The sequence below is a fragment of the Idiotropiscis lumnitzeri genome, chromosome 7, assembly GCF_059441095.1.
Source record: "Idiotropiscis lumnitzeri isolate Australia: NSW breed Sydney's pygmy pipehorse chromosome 7, RoL_Ilum_1.0, whole genome shotgun sequence".
Taxonomy (NCBI): Eukaryota; Metazoa; Chordata; class Actinopteri; order Syngnathiformes; family Syngnathidae; genus Idiotropiscis; species Idiotropiscis lumnitzeri.
The window spans coordinates 13,277,819-13,293,445 of record NC_142397.1 but is presented as its reverse complement, the minus strand read 5'-3'; the positions used below and the strand labels follow the sequence as shown (position 1 = coordinate 13,293,445).

General features: G+C 38.7%; 1 protein-coding gene across 8 annotated transcripts in view; it reads right to left on the bottom strand.

The window, feature by feature from the left end:
- LOC148333637 (leucine-rich repeat and fibronectin type III domain-containing protein 1-like protein) overlaps positions 1-15,627 on the bottom strand; it is a 143,312-nt gene that overhangs the window by 58,397 nt on the left and 69,288 nt on the right. For all 8 annotated transcript variants that reach the window (XM_088300575.1, XM_088300570.1, XM_088300569.1 and 5 more), the window contains one exon: positions 14,769-14,873. The gene's annotated coding sequence lies outside the window, so the exon portion shown is untranslated. The remainder of the gene's footprint in view (positions 1-14,768; positions 14,874-15,627) is intronic.

The window sequence follows — 15,627 nt, the reverse complement described above, 5'->3', positions numbered from 1 at the left end:
TAATCAATAACATTGAACGTCAGTCCTGTGGGAAGCTTTTCTGCAAGGTGTTTTAACGCAAGGGTTAATGCACAAGGATCAATGAAATAACTTGAGAATGACAAGACCGGAATTCGCCCAAAATGCATATTAATAAATCACAAGGCTTCAGAAGAATGCCTGTAGGATGATGAGACAAAACTGTCGCTTTTTGGGAAGTCAATTGAACTCTGTTTACAGACAGGCACAGTGCATGGAGGAAGCTCGGTTTTGTTCTAGGGCTGTTTTGCAACAACTGAAACAACATGTCATGAATGTAAATAAAATGAAATCTCAATGCTATCAAAGCTTTCTGGAGCAAAATATGCCCATTGTCAGAACAGAAGATCATGCGTCCTCCAACAGGATATTCTCAAGGTTGCTTTGATAAGCCTTGATTAAAATCCTACTAAACAATTGCAACAATTGAGGCAAAAAACTATTTAGTGCCACTAGTTCTATCTTGATTAAATTTTCTTTGGCCTTAATTCGAAAGCAAAGCCCAATTTAGATTACCGTATTATGGCACACTTTAAAGTCCTGAAACTGGTCCAGGGGAGCACCCATTATGTGGACAAAGTGCACCGCTGGGCTGACTGCGTACATTATCTGCCTGCACACTGCTTATATAGAGAGAAGGAGGGCGTGGCTAACGACAGCAGGCGGACGTGAGAGGGGAGATGGGCGTGAATGACAACGCAAAGGCACGCCCCCAGTGCAAAGCAGCCCCCAATGCCCCTATATGGGCAAATGTGTCTGCTAGCTCTGTTGTTAGGGCTTTCGCAAAAGACGGCATCATGAGGAGCCGCACGCAGCAGCGACACGGGGAATCTGACAATGACGAGAGGGAACCTGGCGTGTTTGTGGGAGAACTTGCCCAGCTGTTTATTTCTGATACAGAAGAGGATTTTGATGGATTCGTGGATGATGACTGATTAATAATAATGTGAGTACATTGTTAAATAGTTCAATAAAATACTGTTGCTGTTTTTAAAAACTGTTGCTTTTTTAAAAACAGCTAGCCACGCTAGCCATGCTATCTTCTGTTTTAGTGTGCATTAAAGGAGTGGAAGAGTTTAAACCTGGCTAGTTTTATTCGATGTCCTGCATCTTGTGTCACTGTTATTCTGTGGAATGCTGTGTGTGTGGCTGGTGAAGTTGGAAAAAGAAAGTGAAAGAATGTGAGGTTTGGGAGGTTTTAGGTCGGTGCCTGGCGCAGACAGATACCTCGAGGGGGAAGGGATGCACAAGAAACTGGACCCTTCAGCCACAAGCAGGAGGGGCCACCACTTGAAGAAAGACCAAGAGAAGCAAGCTAAAGTTAACTGCAGCATACACATAGCCAATAGAATCATGCCAGGATGCCTTTGTCTCTGTGTCATTTGCATATTGTGTCTATAAATTAATGCTGAACAGCGAAGACAAAGAGAGCTGTATTGAGAGGGACCCAAACTCAAGTTGTAGATTTGTGTGTTAGGAATAAATCCACTCGTGTGTGAAAATGCCGGCTTCCTGATACCTTTCTATTGCAGAACGAGCGCGCATATTGTTGGATGAGTGAGAGTTGGGTAAAGTCACAAATTGGAGTCAGATTATTAATTTGAGTTTGCATTGGTTTAAAATTAAATTCTAACATTGATTTAAAGATAAATTCCAACAGCATGCATGTAAACTAAGGTATTGTTTGGTAGTCTGGGAGGTGGAATTTTGCTGGGCCTACACTCTTATTCTATTCAGTTGATTTGGGGTGATAGTTTTAGTTTTGATGTTACACCGGGACCGCACATTGTTTGTTGATTAGTGACTTGCTCACACCGGGATTGTGTCGGCATCCCATCTGAGGGGCTGCGCGGCAACGAGACGGCGAGGCAGACTGATATTGACTCTCGTGTTTGGTGGAGAACGTGTCCAGCTGTTTATCTTGGATACAGAAGACAAGGACTTGGTGCATTTTTGGATGAGGACAACTTCAGCACGTTGTTAAAATAAAGTACCACCGAACTCCTGCTGCCATTTTAAAAACACGCTAGCGCGACTGAGCAGCCAGCGCGACTGCTCGGTTGCTCGGTTCTGTTTGCGCCCAATGATACGGTGCGTTCTATCTATGTATCAAATACAGAAATAGCACCCTCAACTGGTACTGCGCCCTTTGATACGGCGCGTCTTTTGGCCGTAAAAATACGGTAGATTATTTTCGTTAAATATTATGGAAATCCACAATTTGGCCTGAACTGGCTTATTGAGTATAATCACGTGAAAGTCCCAATAATTATATTCAAATCTATTTTATGGTCTTGACACTCCCATGGGAAAAAAATATTATATTAAGACGATGGGTCATCTCATTAATTCCCTGCATTGATTATTCTATACCTTCAGCTCCACAATCAAATCCTGGCATTGATTTGCATGTTTTTTTTTATTTTTCATTCACACCCTTCTATATTCTTAGAAGTCACAATTTCAGGAGCAAGTCGGTGTAAGGAATAGTCATTGGAAATAAGTATGTTTCCTTAGGGTTACTTTGTACATCAATGTTATGCGCTTTTATTCTTTATACGCACTCACTAATCAAATACTGGAAAATGAATTTTGATCAGTCTGTTCCTTTAAAGCCAATAGAATCACAAAAAAACATGTCCCTTCAAAATATATCTGATGGCATTCTTTTTTCTTTTTCACTTAGACATTTAGTATTCATTCGTGTTTAGCGTTATTAAAAACATAAAACAAATCACTGTTGCACATAGAGGAAACAAAAAAAACATTTACCGCATTAGTTTAAACTAATTATACATGTGAGCTCGGCAGCAGTTTATGTTTTGCCCTCAAATGACAATAATAACACGATATAATTTGTGCTTTCTCCAAGTGGCCAATGTTTATGTGATTATGTTGATGCAAAGTAAGGCACCAACACACACTGACAATGTCTTTGTGTTGCTCGACTGATTGATCTTTTTTTTGTCAATCACTCATCTGCAACCGGGCAAAAATTAAAAAAAAAAAAGAAATCCTGTAAGCAGGTTGAAGGCAAATTTTTGCAATGAATGGCACTGTTGCATTTCTGTGCGGTTAATCTGCTGGCAGCAGAACATAGACATTTTAGTCAAAAGGGATGCAGATAAAAAACATTTTTGCTCTGATATTGCCTTTAGGTTTCACACTTCTAACGTGGAAAAAAAAAAGAAAAACATAAGTCCAAAATCTTAGTAATGCTACACTCATTTCATGCATATTTGCTCAAGAAATACTTTAAAAACGAACAATTTTTCCTGTGCCTCTATTGCCTGTTTTACTCACCTACTGTAACTGGAGCTACTGATGATTTATAACATTTAAATTGGCAACCTTTGCTTCCATAATAACTACAATGTGTCAAGAGGGTATTGTGTTATTATTCATGAGTAGCAATTTTGTTTTGAATGCCTTGGTTGAAAAACATGAAACAATACTGTGACTCAATGTCAATGTCAAAATGCAGCGTAGATTACCAAATCTAAATTCAGAAATTGTAGCCATTCTGCATTTTCTATACAGCAAAAGTATCCAAACTAGAGCCCAGGGGTTATTTGCGGCCTAGCGGCCCGCCGCGTATACCAAAAATAACTACTGTCATGGCCCCCAATGCTAATTAAAAATGTGTGTGTGGGTGTGTATTAGAAGTGCACCTGATGAAAAAGTGGAGGCATGTGAGTGATGGGGACTACCACTACTCCTATTAATAAAGCTTTTCTAGAGGCATCTAATTGTGATGCAATATCTGTAGTGAATAAAGATGAGGCACAAACAAAAATGGTTTCCTCCGCTTTCTGCTGGGTGTCAAGATCCAATTTGTAAACGAATCACGATAATGATTCTCTTGTCAGATTATTACAGAATGCTCTTGGTTTGCTTCCAAAGGATGAGATGGGATTCTGCTGCGGGTGGAGGTGCGGAGCCTTTCTTGTGGGATGCAAATCCATGAGCCAGCCTAAAAAATCTTAAAGCCCCGAGCAGCAGTTTTTCAAAATAGAAAATTTATATAATGAATATTTAATTGATTGATTGATTGGTTTTAGTGTGTTTAATAAGTAAAAAAATATAAATGTATCAAACTGGCATTTCCGTTCTTTTATTTTTCTGTATGTTGCCCTTGGAGGAAAAAGTTTGGATACCCCTAATATAGACCCTCTTAGGATGATTCTTAGGACAATTATGATTGCAAAGGTAAGATGTGCTGTTGTGTTCGCCTGCTATTTTTTTGTCCAGTAGTATTACACATCAGAAGTACTACACATGTACGACATTGTTTTTTTTTTTTTGGTTTTTATTTTGGTGAAATATGCAATGCGAAAGAATATGAACTTGATCCCACATCGTTGGTAAAATGCACACATTTCTTTAGATTTACTTCTCTTCTCAACTCCCCGTTTAAGTCACAATTAAATAAGTCTTTACTTATATTACTACGTCAAGACGTTGATCGCTGGAAATGTCAGATATCATTGCCTTTCATTGCTTGTGTGTGGCTACACAATAACAACAGTATTACTGTTATTTCCAGAGTCTGGCTGGCTAATAGTAGTGGCATCCCCCTGCCCCTCCAAATTTTGTTCAAACGTGGCGGAGGTCTTTGATAGCTTAAGTAGGACTGAGTAGAGCAACGGATTGACAACTGGAACGTGTGAGAACTCTTAGTTGGAAAATAAGTGCATGTATGTGCGTTTTTATGCGTCTGCCTCACGGTGTGTCTTGGGCATCCCGAGAGTACTTTACATCCCACAATGGAGATAGATTACCCTGTCAGGCTCCACTAGTGTACACAATTGTGTCATGTGTACGCGTGCGCCTGCGTGTGTGCGTGTATAATTTCCATGTATGTGAACCAAACCAGGAAAATAGTCACATAATGTAGACTAACACTGGTGTGCACATTCTGAGCGCTACTTCTTACCCGCATGCATACATATGCATTGTACATACTGCATACTCCAGCTTTCATATAATTTTGTTCAACATTTTTGCAAAAGAAAAACAAAATATGCAGTCAGAGAAGACCAGAATGTATTCCACCGCTGATTGCATTTCGCATAAAGTTGTGTATGTTGTTTGTCCCTCAGTCATCCATTCAATGTCATCCATTATGTTGAGTGTCTTGGTCCAAATATAAAAAAAAGCATGGAATAGAGATTGAGCCCACCACGATAGCTGATAGATGAATAACAGTTGTAGACATTGGCAAATTAAAAAAAAAAAAAAAGTCATCTTACAGAATGGGGTCGCTGACAAAACCATTGGTGGGAAAAAAAAAAACTTGGTGGAGGCCTGTATCTTAGCAACAGTCGATGACACATGGATGGTAACAGTGAGGAGGTGGGAAGAGTATGTGTTATAGTTGTGGGGGTGTTGTGAGTGTGTGTATGGGGGCTGTGAGAAAGTACAAGATTGGTCTGGAGATCTGGCAAGTAATGAGTCTGCTTTGTCGTCATCGAATTATGAGGTGAATAGTTTCCTCATCGCAGAGAGTGCAACTACACTCATGTTGTGTAAAGAGCGCTGTTACACTACGCAGCACGATTGTGGTCTTGAGTTTATTTTTGTCCAAGAACACTGACCTCGCTCTCTCCTGTTTCAACACACTCACACGCGCACACACTCAACAAACTTACATTCCTTGAGTCCGTGTCTCATTTAAAAAACAAAACAAAAAAAAAAAAAACCTCACCTGTAAATATTCTGCAATTGAAGATTTTACCATCGTTTATCTGAACACATTTTTGGATTGATGCGATCCATGTGGCTTTGAAATTGGCAAAGCTGACCACTATAACTGTCAACTATTAAGTGGCAGATCTGAGTTTACTGCAGGCACAACCCTTCAATTTTACTCGGATACTAAAGCCCTCAGTTGTAAGCTTTCCTGTGACAGCGCACACTAAAACAGCGTGTGGTTAATGTGGGAGGAGAAAAGCTTGCCATATTCTTGCGGCGATTGTGCATTGTACAAAGAATAACCTTGCTACATTGAAATGGAACTTTGAAATATAGTATACAACCAGCGCTCTATCCAAATGTAGACAGGCAAGCGTAAAAAGTAGTGTGTCCCGATTGACGTGCCGACACAAGCTTTGATGCTCTTGTTTGGAATTTGCTTCGTCTCTCTGCATCATGCTGGGCGGACCGGCCTACCGATGGCGTTTCCTTTGATATGCGCACGGCGCATCTGATAATTATGTTTTTGACAACTCTTGTTCAAGTAAGAAAAAGTTCAATAATGGACTGGAGGATTGTTTAAGGTCCACAGGTTATGGGTGCAATGAATTCCTTTTTCTATTACGGGACATACTTTACCTAATCTTCCTTATTCAGAAATACACACATCAAAGACGCACAAGCAAGAAGGGAAAGATTCGTACTGCTAAAGGAAGCTTCTGAAGGGAATCCGTGTTAGTTTCAAATGCACTTTTATACAATGTCTACTGGCATTTTTATGAGAGAATTAGAGAATAGATACATAGACGTTCTGCATGTGCAATTAAAGACGTGTGGGAGTTTATGCAATCAGTATGTAATGTTCTATTAATTGGTGGTGATTTTAATACCATCATAATCCCAAGATGCAACAAACCAAATACTGGCAACAATTTTCAGATAGGGTCGAACAGACCTTCCTAAAAAGAAGGGTTGCGCAAACAGAAAATGAAAAAAATCTGCATCAGTATTGGAAAGGTTGCGTTCACTAATACGGATTCTTTGGGCAAATACAGATAATAGCTATTTTTATATAATGTGATTTCCAGTTGCATCGCCGTTCCAAACAAACTGCTTAATGTAAAGTCATACATACTGGGTGATTTTCAATGGCATGATCTGACTTAGTTGTTTTTGGTTTAGCATTTTGATTTAGGTTTTTTCCTTGTGTTTGATGTGTCTCGTCATGTTCATTGTGTCCACCTGCGTTCGTTTACCCCCAGTGTTAACCAATCAGCTCCTTCCAACCCTTTGTGTCTTGTCCAGGTGCTCCTCGTTGTCTCGTTAATTTGTTAGTATTTCGGACTGGGATTCAGGTGCAGGCATGTTTACATGTGCCATTCCGTCATTGTACACAGATGTTGTTGCGACTGTGTGGTTTTTTTGTATATTGTGAAAAGAGGGCTACAGATCAGAAACACACTTTTGACAAAATGTGTGAAGTGTGTCCATGCTCCGCAGAGATTGCTGATTGTGATTGTTGTGTCAACCCCAAATCAGTCAAACTGTTTTTCGCCTAGTCCAAACAATGACTGGCTGAGACATGCACCTGCAGCAAAACAAGGCTTTTGGGTTGGGGGAGTTACACGAAGAATGTTTGTTCTCTGCAGACATTTTTTTTAATTTATCTCGCGATGAAATTTTGAACCACTGATAGCCCTGTTTTCATATTCTGGTTATTTTAACTCAGTGCATTATATTTTGACCTTCTTGTAATATCTTTGTTGTGAATATTTGCTAAACAATATATTAATGAAATGCATGATATTGTGCCAATGTTATGGTGGCCACTGACCCATGATTGAACACTGACTAAAAATCTTAAAGGGATCATCCATCCGGGATGGTCAATTTTTCAACAACAAGCTCAATTTATGTATTTTTTTTTACATTAAAAAAATATTAGCTTGTATTTTGAATTTTATCAATTTATTTTCGTGAAATCAATAGAAAACTAAGGAGTTGAAAAACTGCCAGTCTTGGTGGGAGTTTGCTGGAGGCATCAATCACAATTTGGCCATTCAAAGTCATTGAAAATATGTCATTAATAATTTCAAAATAACGGGACCAACTGACCCAAAAAACTAAGTGGACATCTCTACTTTCAACCGACTTCAACCTCTGAAAATATCTCAAAACGATTATCCTTTCCATGGTTGACTTAACTCCTTTACTGCCATTGACGACTTACAACGTCAAATGTCCATGTTTTTTTTTTTTTTTACTCGGCTTAGTAGTGACTGAGTTAAAAGAGAATGAGGAAATGTGTAAGTGAACAAGCAACTGGCGCGTGTTTTTGTTTGTTTTTTAATTTTATGGAGGTGATCATGTTATTTTCTCATGTTCAAATTTGATCCAAAATATTGTGTCGAATGCTTATGAATTTCCACAGGTTTGACTTTATTTTTACATTTTTGATTGAAACAATGAAGCGGTGTCTTACTCCAGTCCTGGAGGGCCGCTTTCCTGCATGTTTTGGCTGCAAGACATCTGATTCAAATGAGCAGGTTACTTATCAGGCTTCTTCAGAGCTTGCTGATGAGCTGATCACTTGAATGAGGTATGTTGCAGCTGGGAGAGATTGAAAGCATGCAGAAAATCAGCCCTCCGGGACTGACACCCCTCCACACAACAAAATGATCACATGCTGTTTTGTATAGACGCAATTTTTTTAAATTGAAAACAGTGATTTCCCTGCACTGACCTTTTTTTAAAAAATTTTTTTTAATATATTTTCGATTGAAGCAAAATGACAAAATATTTGGTAGGCATTGGATTTTCGGGAAAACCTCAGGTTTTAGAGGGTGATTCTAAAGTCACCCATCGGTTTTAGAGGGATGTTTTGTCAGGTGCTTAATAATATTTCCATTGATTAAATAGCAATTGTACATTGCCAGTGGGATTTATTTTAAGTGGATCGGATAATGGATGGATAGATGCCGTTAATTTGGTTTTACTAACACAATTAAATCGTCATTCTTGCAGTATCACATAGTAAACGTGTTACTTAACTGTTACTTAAGACATTTAAGAAAACATTTTCCCTCCAAGGAACACTTTAAGAGGCAAAGGATTAGGACTCATCGGGAATCATAGATACACAAAAAGCACAAAATAAGTTTCAAAGTGATACTTTTATGGAGGTGCAATGTGCGCCCCAGGTATCTAATCACTGATAAGTGCAACGTTATACTCAATGTCCAGGGCGGAGTGGGTTAGCAGTCTACACCGTATGTGTACATATTCATAAATACAAATCATTTTGTCCATTTAGTCGATTGAGCTGGTTTTAAGTCACAGAACATCACATTTTCCAAGAATTACTTTCATGAATGTTGGCACCTTCTCCTTTGTTTGTTCATAGTTTTGGCTCAGGGAACTATTATGTTCAGTAAGGGGTCATGGTTCTGGCACATTTCCCCTGCTATCCAAATCTCATACCAGCTGGGTGACCAAGCTGGCAGCCCTGAGATAGACTCTCTCTCACACACACACACACACACACACACGCACACACCCCGGTACAAACAAATCCTCACGTAAATGCACAGGGGCTGATAAACAGAGTTGTTCACACAAACCTTCACCTTGACTGTAAAAGACACAACTAGGAGCACCATCACACAAATTCTTGTGTGGGGATATCTTGTGTTACACCACTCTAGTTGTTTCACTCTGTACCTTTCAAAATAGTCAGCTCGGTTTCTGCCATTTCCATCCAACACTGTTCTCAGTGCATCATCTTTCTAAAATAGTCCTGCCAGTACAGTACATAATGAGGTGATGCCAGCGCACTGCAACAATGCTTGTCAGTCCATGTTCTCTTGCGAGGGTCTCGATCCTTTTATCTTCCACGAGCTGCTTTGACACACAGTGAAAGTGCCAGAAAGCTGCTCATGTTTAGCAATATGTATTAACATTGATCATTTCCACAGCATGTGAGTGTAAATACTTTCATTTTCCCCCCCACATTCAAAAAAAGAAACTACCCATGTTCTGTAAAGCGACTTAAATTAAAAAATAATACAGAGTGGTGCCTTGAGATATGAGTAACTCAGCTTATGAGCTTTTCCATATAAGAGCTGTCATTGAACCAATTTTTTGGCGAGGGCAGACTTGAGACATGCCTGCTGTATGGTGGTAGTGAACTCAACTTACTTCACAGTAGTTTTAATTTTGTTTTCACTGGACGAAAGCTACACGAGAAGAGACTAAAACATACATTAATAAACAAAAACTGACTAAATCAATGAGCATTTTCAAGGACCAATGAAGACGACATGAAAATGTAGTTCATTAAATAACGACTCGCCTAAAATCTAGCTTGACCAGAACCACAACCATAACCACTTCAACCATTCATTTCTCTATTAAGTGAGTTAGTGATTCTGAAGGAGACAGCTGAAGGGAATTCGACTAAAGAGGACAAAAGAGGCTTGCAGACTTAATTTTTTTTTTTTAGATTTTGAAGCTGTTTGCACTCAATTTGCAACTGCTTTTCATTCCTGTGTGAACTTTTGATTTGGAGTATTTTTCTGACATTGCATCCTTGAGGTTTAGAAACAAGTGACCGTGAAGCATACTGATGTCTATCTTTCAAAGATTATTTTCCTTATCACTTAAACGCTCAAAAAGTGTCGAATTAGCTGAGAGGTTTTGGGTAATAGGATTGAGCCCTCCTGTGTGGCGTTTGCATGTTCTCCTAGGATTTCATCGTGTTCTTCAGCATCCTTCCATGTTGGGCATGCTTGTGACCTGTGATTAACTGTCGAGGGTGTACCCAAATCTCCTGCCCGAATTTAGCTGTGAACACTGCTGTCAACAGATCATAGAGAAAATATACTAGTGGTTTGAAAGATCAGGGAGGCATCATTCATTTAAGAGCAAAAAAAAAAAAAAAACCCACACACGTGCAGATTTGTTTTCATCACCACATGGGGCAATTACTTTTAAGTTTCTTATAGTGCGTGTGTACTGCAGGCAGTACAATTCAGCCGCTGTTAATTAATTAAATAAACCTTACAATAATCGCTACATATAACTACTTGATTGTTTTAGTTTTGTTGTTTGCGAAAGTTTTTTTTCCACTCTTTGACAGCGAGCTTTAATTTTTATTCTCTCATCTTGACCATATTTGGTTCTGTAATTTCATGTTTTTTCATGTCAGTGTTTGAAAGGTTTATGTGTGACTGATGTGTTTAATTTTGCAGAAAGCAATAGTGAGCTGCTCAGTGATTATGTCGATTAGGGAGTCATGCTGTTTTTTAAAAGAACAGGGGGAGTAATAAATGTAAAAGTGGACATAGAATGTGTAATGGGGTGGCAGTGAAAAGGACAAACTGGAATAAGAGAATTGTTCAAAAAAAGTCGAGGAAAAAAACAGGTGAGATGACTGAGCCACTTGGAAGGCTTCATGGCAAGATTTTTACATTGAAGGATTCTATTTGCAGGTGACACTTTAGAGAATTCATCGCGCATACCATGAAAGATGCAACAACATGATTATCCATTCCATCACGCATCAACAACACATACTTAGACTGTGCTCTGAATTGATCCATCCAATGTAAAAGCGTACAGACAGTTGGCTCATGAGGTATCATATGGCCTTCATATGGTAACATGCTTTTATTACCATGAAAAAATGGATATGATGGCTTTTCGGAGAGAATTACATGGCTTCTATGGTTCGACAAATGTTTGTATTCTCTTTTCATCGAGGGCAATTGGCTTGAAAACCATTTAAGCTATTTACCTTTACAATAATATGCAATACGATTTTTGTTCATCCAAACATGTGAGCATACACAGAGGCAAGCTGCAAGGCACATGTTTTAAATCCCATCAAGTGGCTTCAATCACTTCCATTGTAGCGCATGGGAACAGTGGTTGAAATTACCATTCAAGGACAGCACAAAACTGCTGAACAGCAAACCAACAATGAATGCATTTTTTGCATTTTTCCAGGAAAATCAACTCACTTTTAACATTGAGGTTCTATTTTTGTCCTGCATATCATTCCAAATCTGCAAAAAATATTAGCACTACTGAAGTTGTCGAGGGCAGAGCCGGTCTCAGCGCAACTAAACTATGTCTGCCATCTAGTGGTGAATGGTGATATTTAAACTTAAGACTTCTTAAGTGCTCAAGAGGAAACGCACTTGTATATCCATTATCATCGTTATTAGGGCAATCGGCGGGGTACACCCGAAACTGGTTGCCAGCCAATTGCGGGGCACACAAAGACATTTGTATTGACATGCAGATAAGAGTAAATGGAAAACAAGAACTTGCCTGAATTTAATGTTGCTTGCCTGTCAAGGGCTTGATCAAGGACTTAAATTATGTGCTTAGATGGTCATGAGGCTTATGAATAACAAGATAAGACAATGTCTCTGAAAAATGATCGAAATAGATATTTCTTCTAACACAAATTATGATTTGATAACATTTCCTAATCAGCAGACCTTAAATACAATACGAAAACCAATTATGTTCGATAAATCCATTTTTCATAATCCATGTTTATTAGCAAAACTCTCAGTTCTACATTTTTCTTTTGTTATGTGAATTTGAGCAATGTGGACTTAATCTATGAATGATGCAGTGTAAACCATTGCTTGTTGTACCATGGGAATACAATCTGTTTTACAAATAATGTCTCATTTACCAGAACAGTTTCAGTAGAAATCTGTATCATGAAACTATGAAAGTGAAGCTGTTTGGAGATAAAATTTATGGTGTAACATGGCTGACAGGCACATTTCTCATTCAAGCAGGTGTGACTGTTTGATAAATATCTCCAAGCGCATACGCGTTGAAAGCAGAGCATATAGTAAATTTCAACCACATTTGCATGCAAGTGCATGCATGTAATTATTATCACAGAAATCAGTTATTATGTCAAAATATTTTACGCAGCAGAAGAAAAATGTCCAACCCAGTCTTGGGTCCATAATTCCACTTTCGGTGAATATGCATGACATGGCAAGTAACATCAAATTTTGTCATGACTTTCGATTTCATACTAGATGAGAATGTGTTCTGGTTGCAAAGTTAGGTCCAGAACAAGGATACCTCAGAGATTATATTTTGAAAGCCAAAGTGGCCAAATAGCATTGAATCTTCTGAGTAAATGACGCTAATCTCATGTGCTGTACACATTCATTCACTATCATTCTCATAATTTTACAGTAAACTTAAGATCGTTTTTTTTTTAAATAATAAATAAAAAAGCATAATCAAAGAAATGTTCTCTTAGTGGTAATGTGTTTGATCAATGTTGAGTTTTGGCCTCCCTCCATGAGTTGTGAATGTGTGCGTAGCAGAGTAGTTAGTTAAACGTTTTGCTTTTAGTGTTGGAGTGAATGCAGTTTATCTTGAGACCTCTTTACGGAAACAACTTGATAATGTATATATTTTGCTCTTCTTTCCTTTGCACCCCACCTTGTAATGTCAAACAACAACCTGTGATGACATAAGAAGAATAGGTCAGTGTCGTTCATTGCTTTCGTGAATACGCCTTCCAGATTTGTAGTTATAAGAACGGATATGAAATAGATATCCTTTTACTGCCCCTAAAAACATTCTTAGATGAAACTAGCACAGTGGATATGATGTTTATTCATTTCAGATGAATAATATATTATGCTATGGATTGTTAAATACTGTAAATGAAAATAGACCACTTTAAAAAATTCACAATGCTCAAAAAAGGGAATTTTAATAATGCTGAAATAGATATGAATAAATTGGATGTAAAACTGTTATTGTGCTTGACAATCTTTAACATACTGCCATCTAAATGAAATACAGTTTTCACAGATGATTTTTTCTGATGCTTGAGAAAGAACCATGGAGAGTTTATCAAGGATATCTTTTGTGAGCTTGTTGCAATAATGAATGAAGGCCAAAAAAGCTAACTGTATTCCAAGTAGTAGGTTAATGTGCATTTTATTAGCTCCAGGCTTGAAACCGTTTCAACAAAAGGAAATCTAAAAAAAAAAAAAAAAGTGTCTTGTCATCAATAAATATAGGCACCTTGAACAAAACACAACAGCTTGCTGACCAGAGGAAACTGAAAATGATGTCAAGAATCAATTTGAAAACAAGCGCGAGCATTTTGTAAAAGGTCAAAATATAACCCTTGTGAATTGGATCATCACTTTTGTTGCAGACAAGTGTGATATTCCTACTGGAACCACAACATTGATCCGTATCTTGATGAATAGTGAATCTTGGAGAAAAGTGCTCAACTAGGCAAAAGTAAGTCACAGGTGTCGTGGTCTTCTCGAATGACTTCCGTATAGGTCGTGTGGTGTTCCGTTGCCACTCAGTGCAGTGCGAATAAATGCATTTCTGGTGCTATATGTACACTGCAATTGACAAACACCATCACCATAATGAAGAAGCAAGATCATCCAGAGGACACATTCCTCCACCAATAGTCACAGCCAATTTTATTACAGTGCTTCCCGTACTGTATATGCATAAACGTTGGGAATATTTGATCTGGAAAGCATGCTACTATCAATTGGAAAGGCGATTATAATTGTGATAAGAGATTGGATGTGCATCCACCCGTTATTCATAGAGCTTATCCTCTTCAGCGGCGTGGCAGAGTGTGTCAAAAAATAGTTGCAGGTTTAATTAGATTCTGTTGTATACAAACATGGGACAAATTACCGTTAAAGAACGGGAAAAAAAAAACATCCTTGAAATGATTTCAAGCTGAAACTTATGATAACTGTAACTTTTGAGGTAATCAACTGATTTCTTTTTATCTACATGTTTAAAGGTTATTGCCCCCTTTATGGACACATGGGCTGCAGCTGACACTCGTTGCGGAATGCTTTGACTCTTGAGATGTTGCAGAATTCCACAGGTTCAAGACACACAGTGCCAGGTGCAAAAAAGCAGCAACAGATCATTACTGAGCCTCCTCCAAGGTTCATAGTATGCAACAATTTAAGTATGTGAAAAACAGTGACAAGGACTCATCTAGCAAGTTTGCTTACCTCTATGAAGTGTGCTGTGATTTAAATTGGGTCAACATGAAGAACATCTGCAGTGACTGACAGATGTGTAGATTAGGATGTGTAGCCAGGAGGAAGGGAGTCCAACTTGAATAAAAGAGCAGAGAAAAGACACAATAGGTTATTTTCGGTATGAAGCTACTGGGGTGGAAGGCTGTCTCAAAGTGCCCACTTCACAGATCTGTGAGCTCCCAAGCCAATTTTATTCCATCCAACCATGGAGGTCTGCTTGCAGTTCCTGATAAACATACTTTGCGTGCCCCGACCTGCCGCAGGACTCAAGCATATGCGTGTCCGCCATTTCAAGGACTATGAGCGCGCCTCTTGCACACGGCATTTAAAGGCAGTGAGAGGAGCCCCTTCGACTGGCAGTGAAAAAAGTCAGCTGGATTTACGCCCACTACGGCGCAAAACATCTTTTTTTTAATTTTTTTTTTTAAATGCAGCAGGTTCCACTGGCTTTGACTGGTCTGTGAAAATACCAAATCTTAGTCTCATGCTTGCGTTGAACATGACAATAGAGTCTTTTATACTCAAATAAGTGTTTCATAATTGACGACCGATATTGTTACCCGTGTCTGACACGTATAGGAATTTTCTATTCAATGTGAACAGTACAATTCCAGTTTTCTTCAAATCTGACCTGGATCTCTTCCGTATGTGGATATGAACCGGACATTTATGCAAAGCGTCTGCAGTATGAACACTCAAGCGCACATATCTGACCTATCCATCAGCAAAAGCCCAGTAAGCGCTCTGCAGGGGTCTACTGTTCTGGCAGTGGCGTACACTCTGCAAAAGTGATACACAAAAAAAGTAGGAGGCTGTTAATGGCCGACAT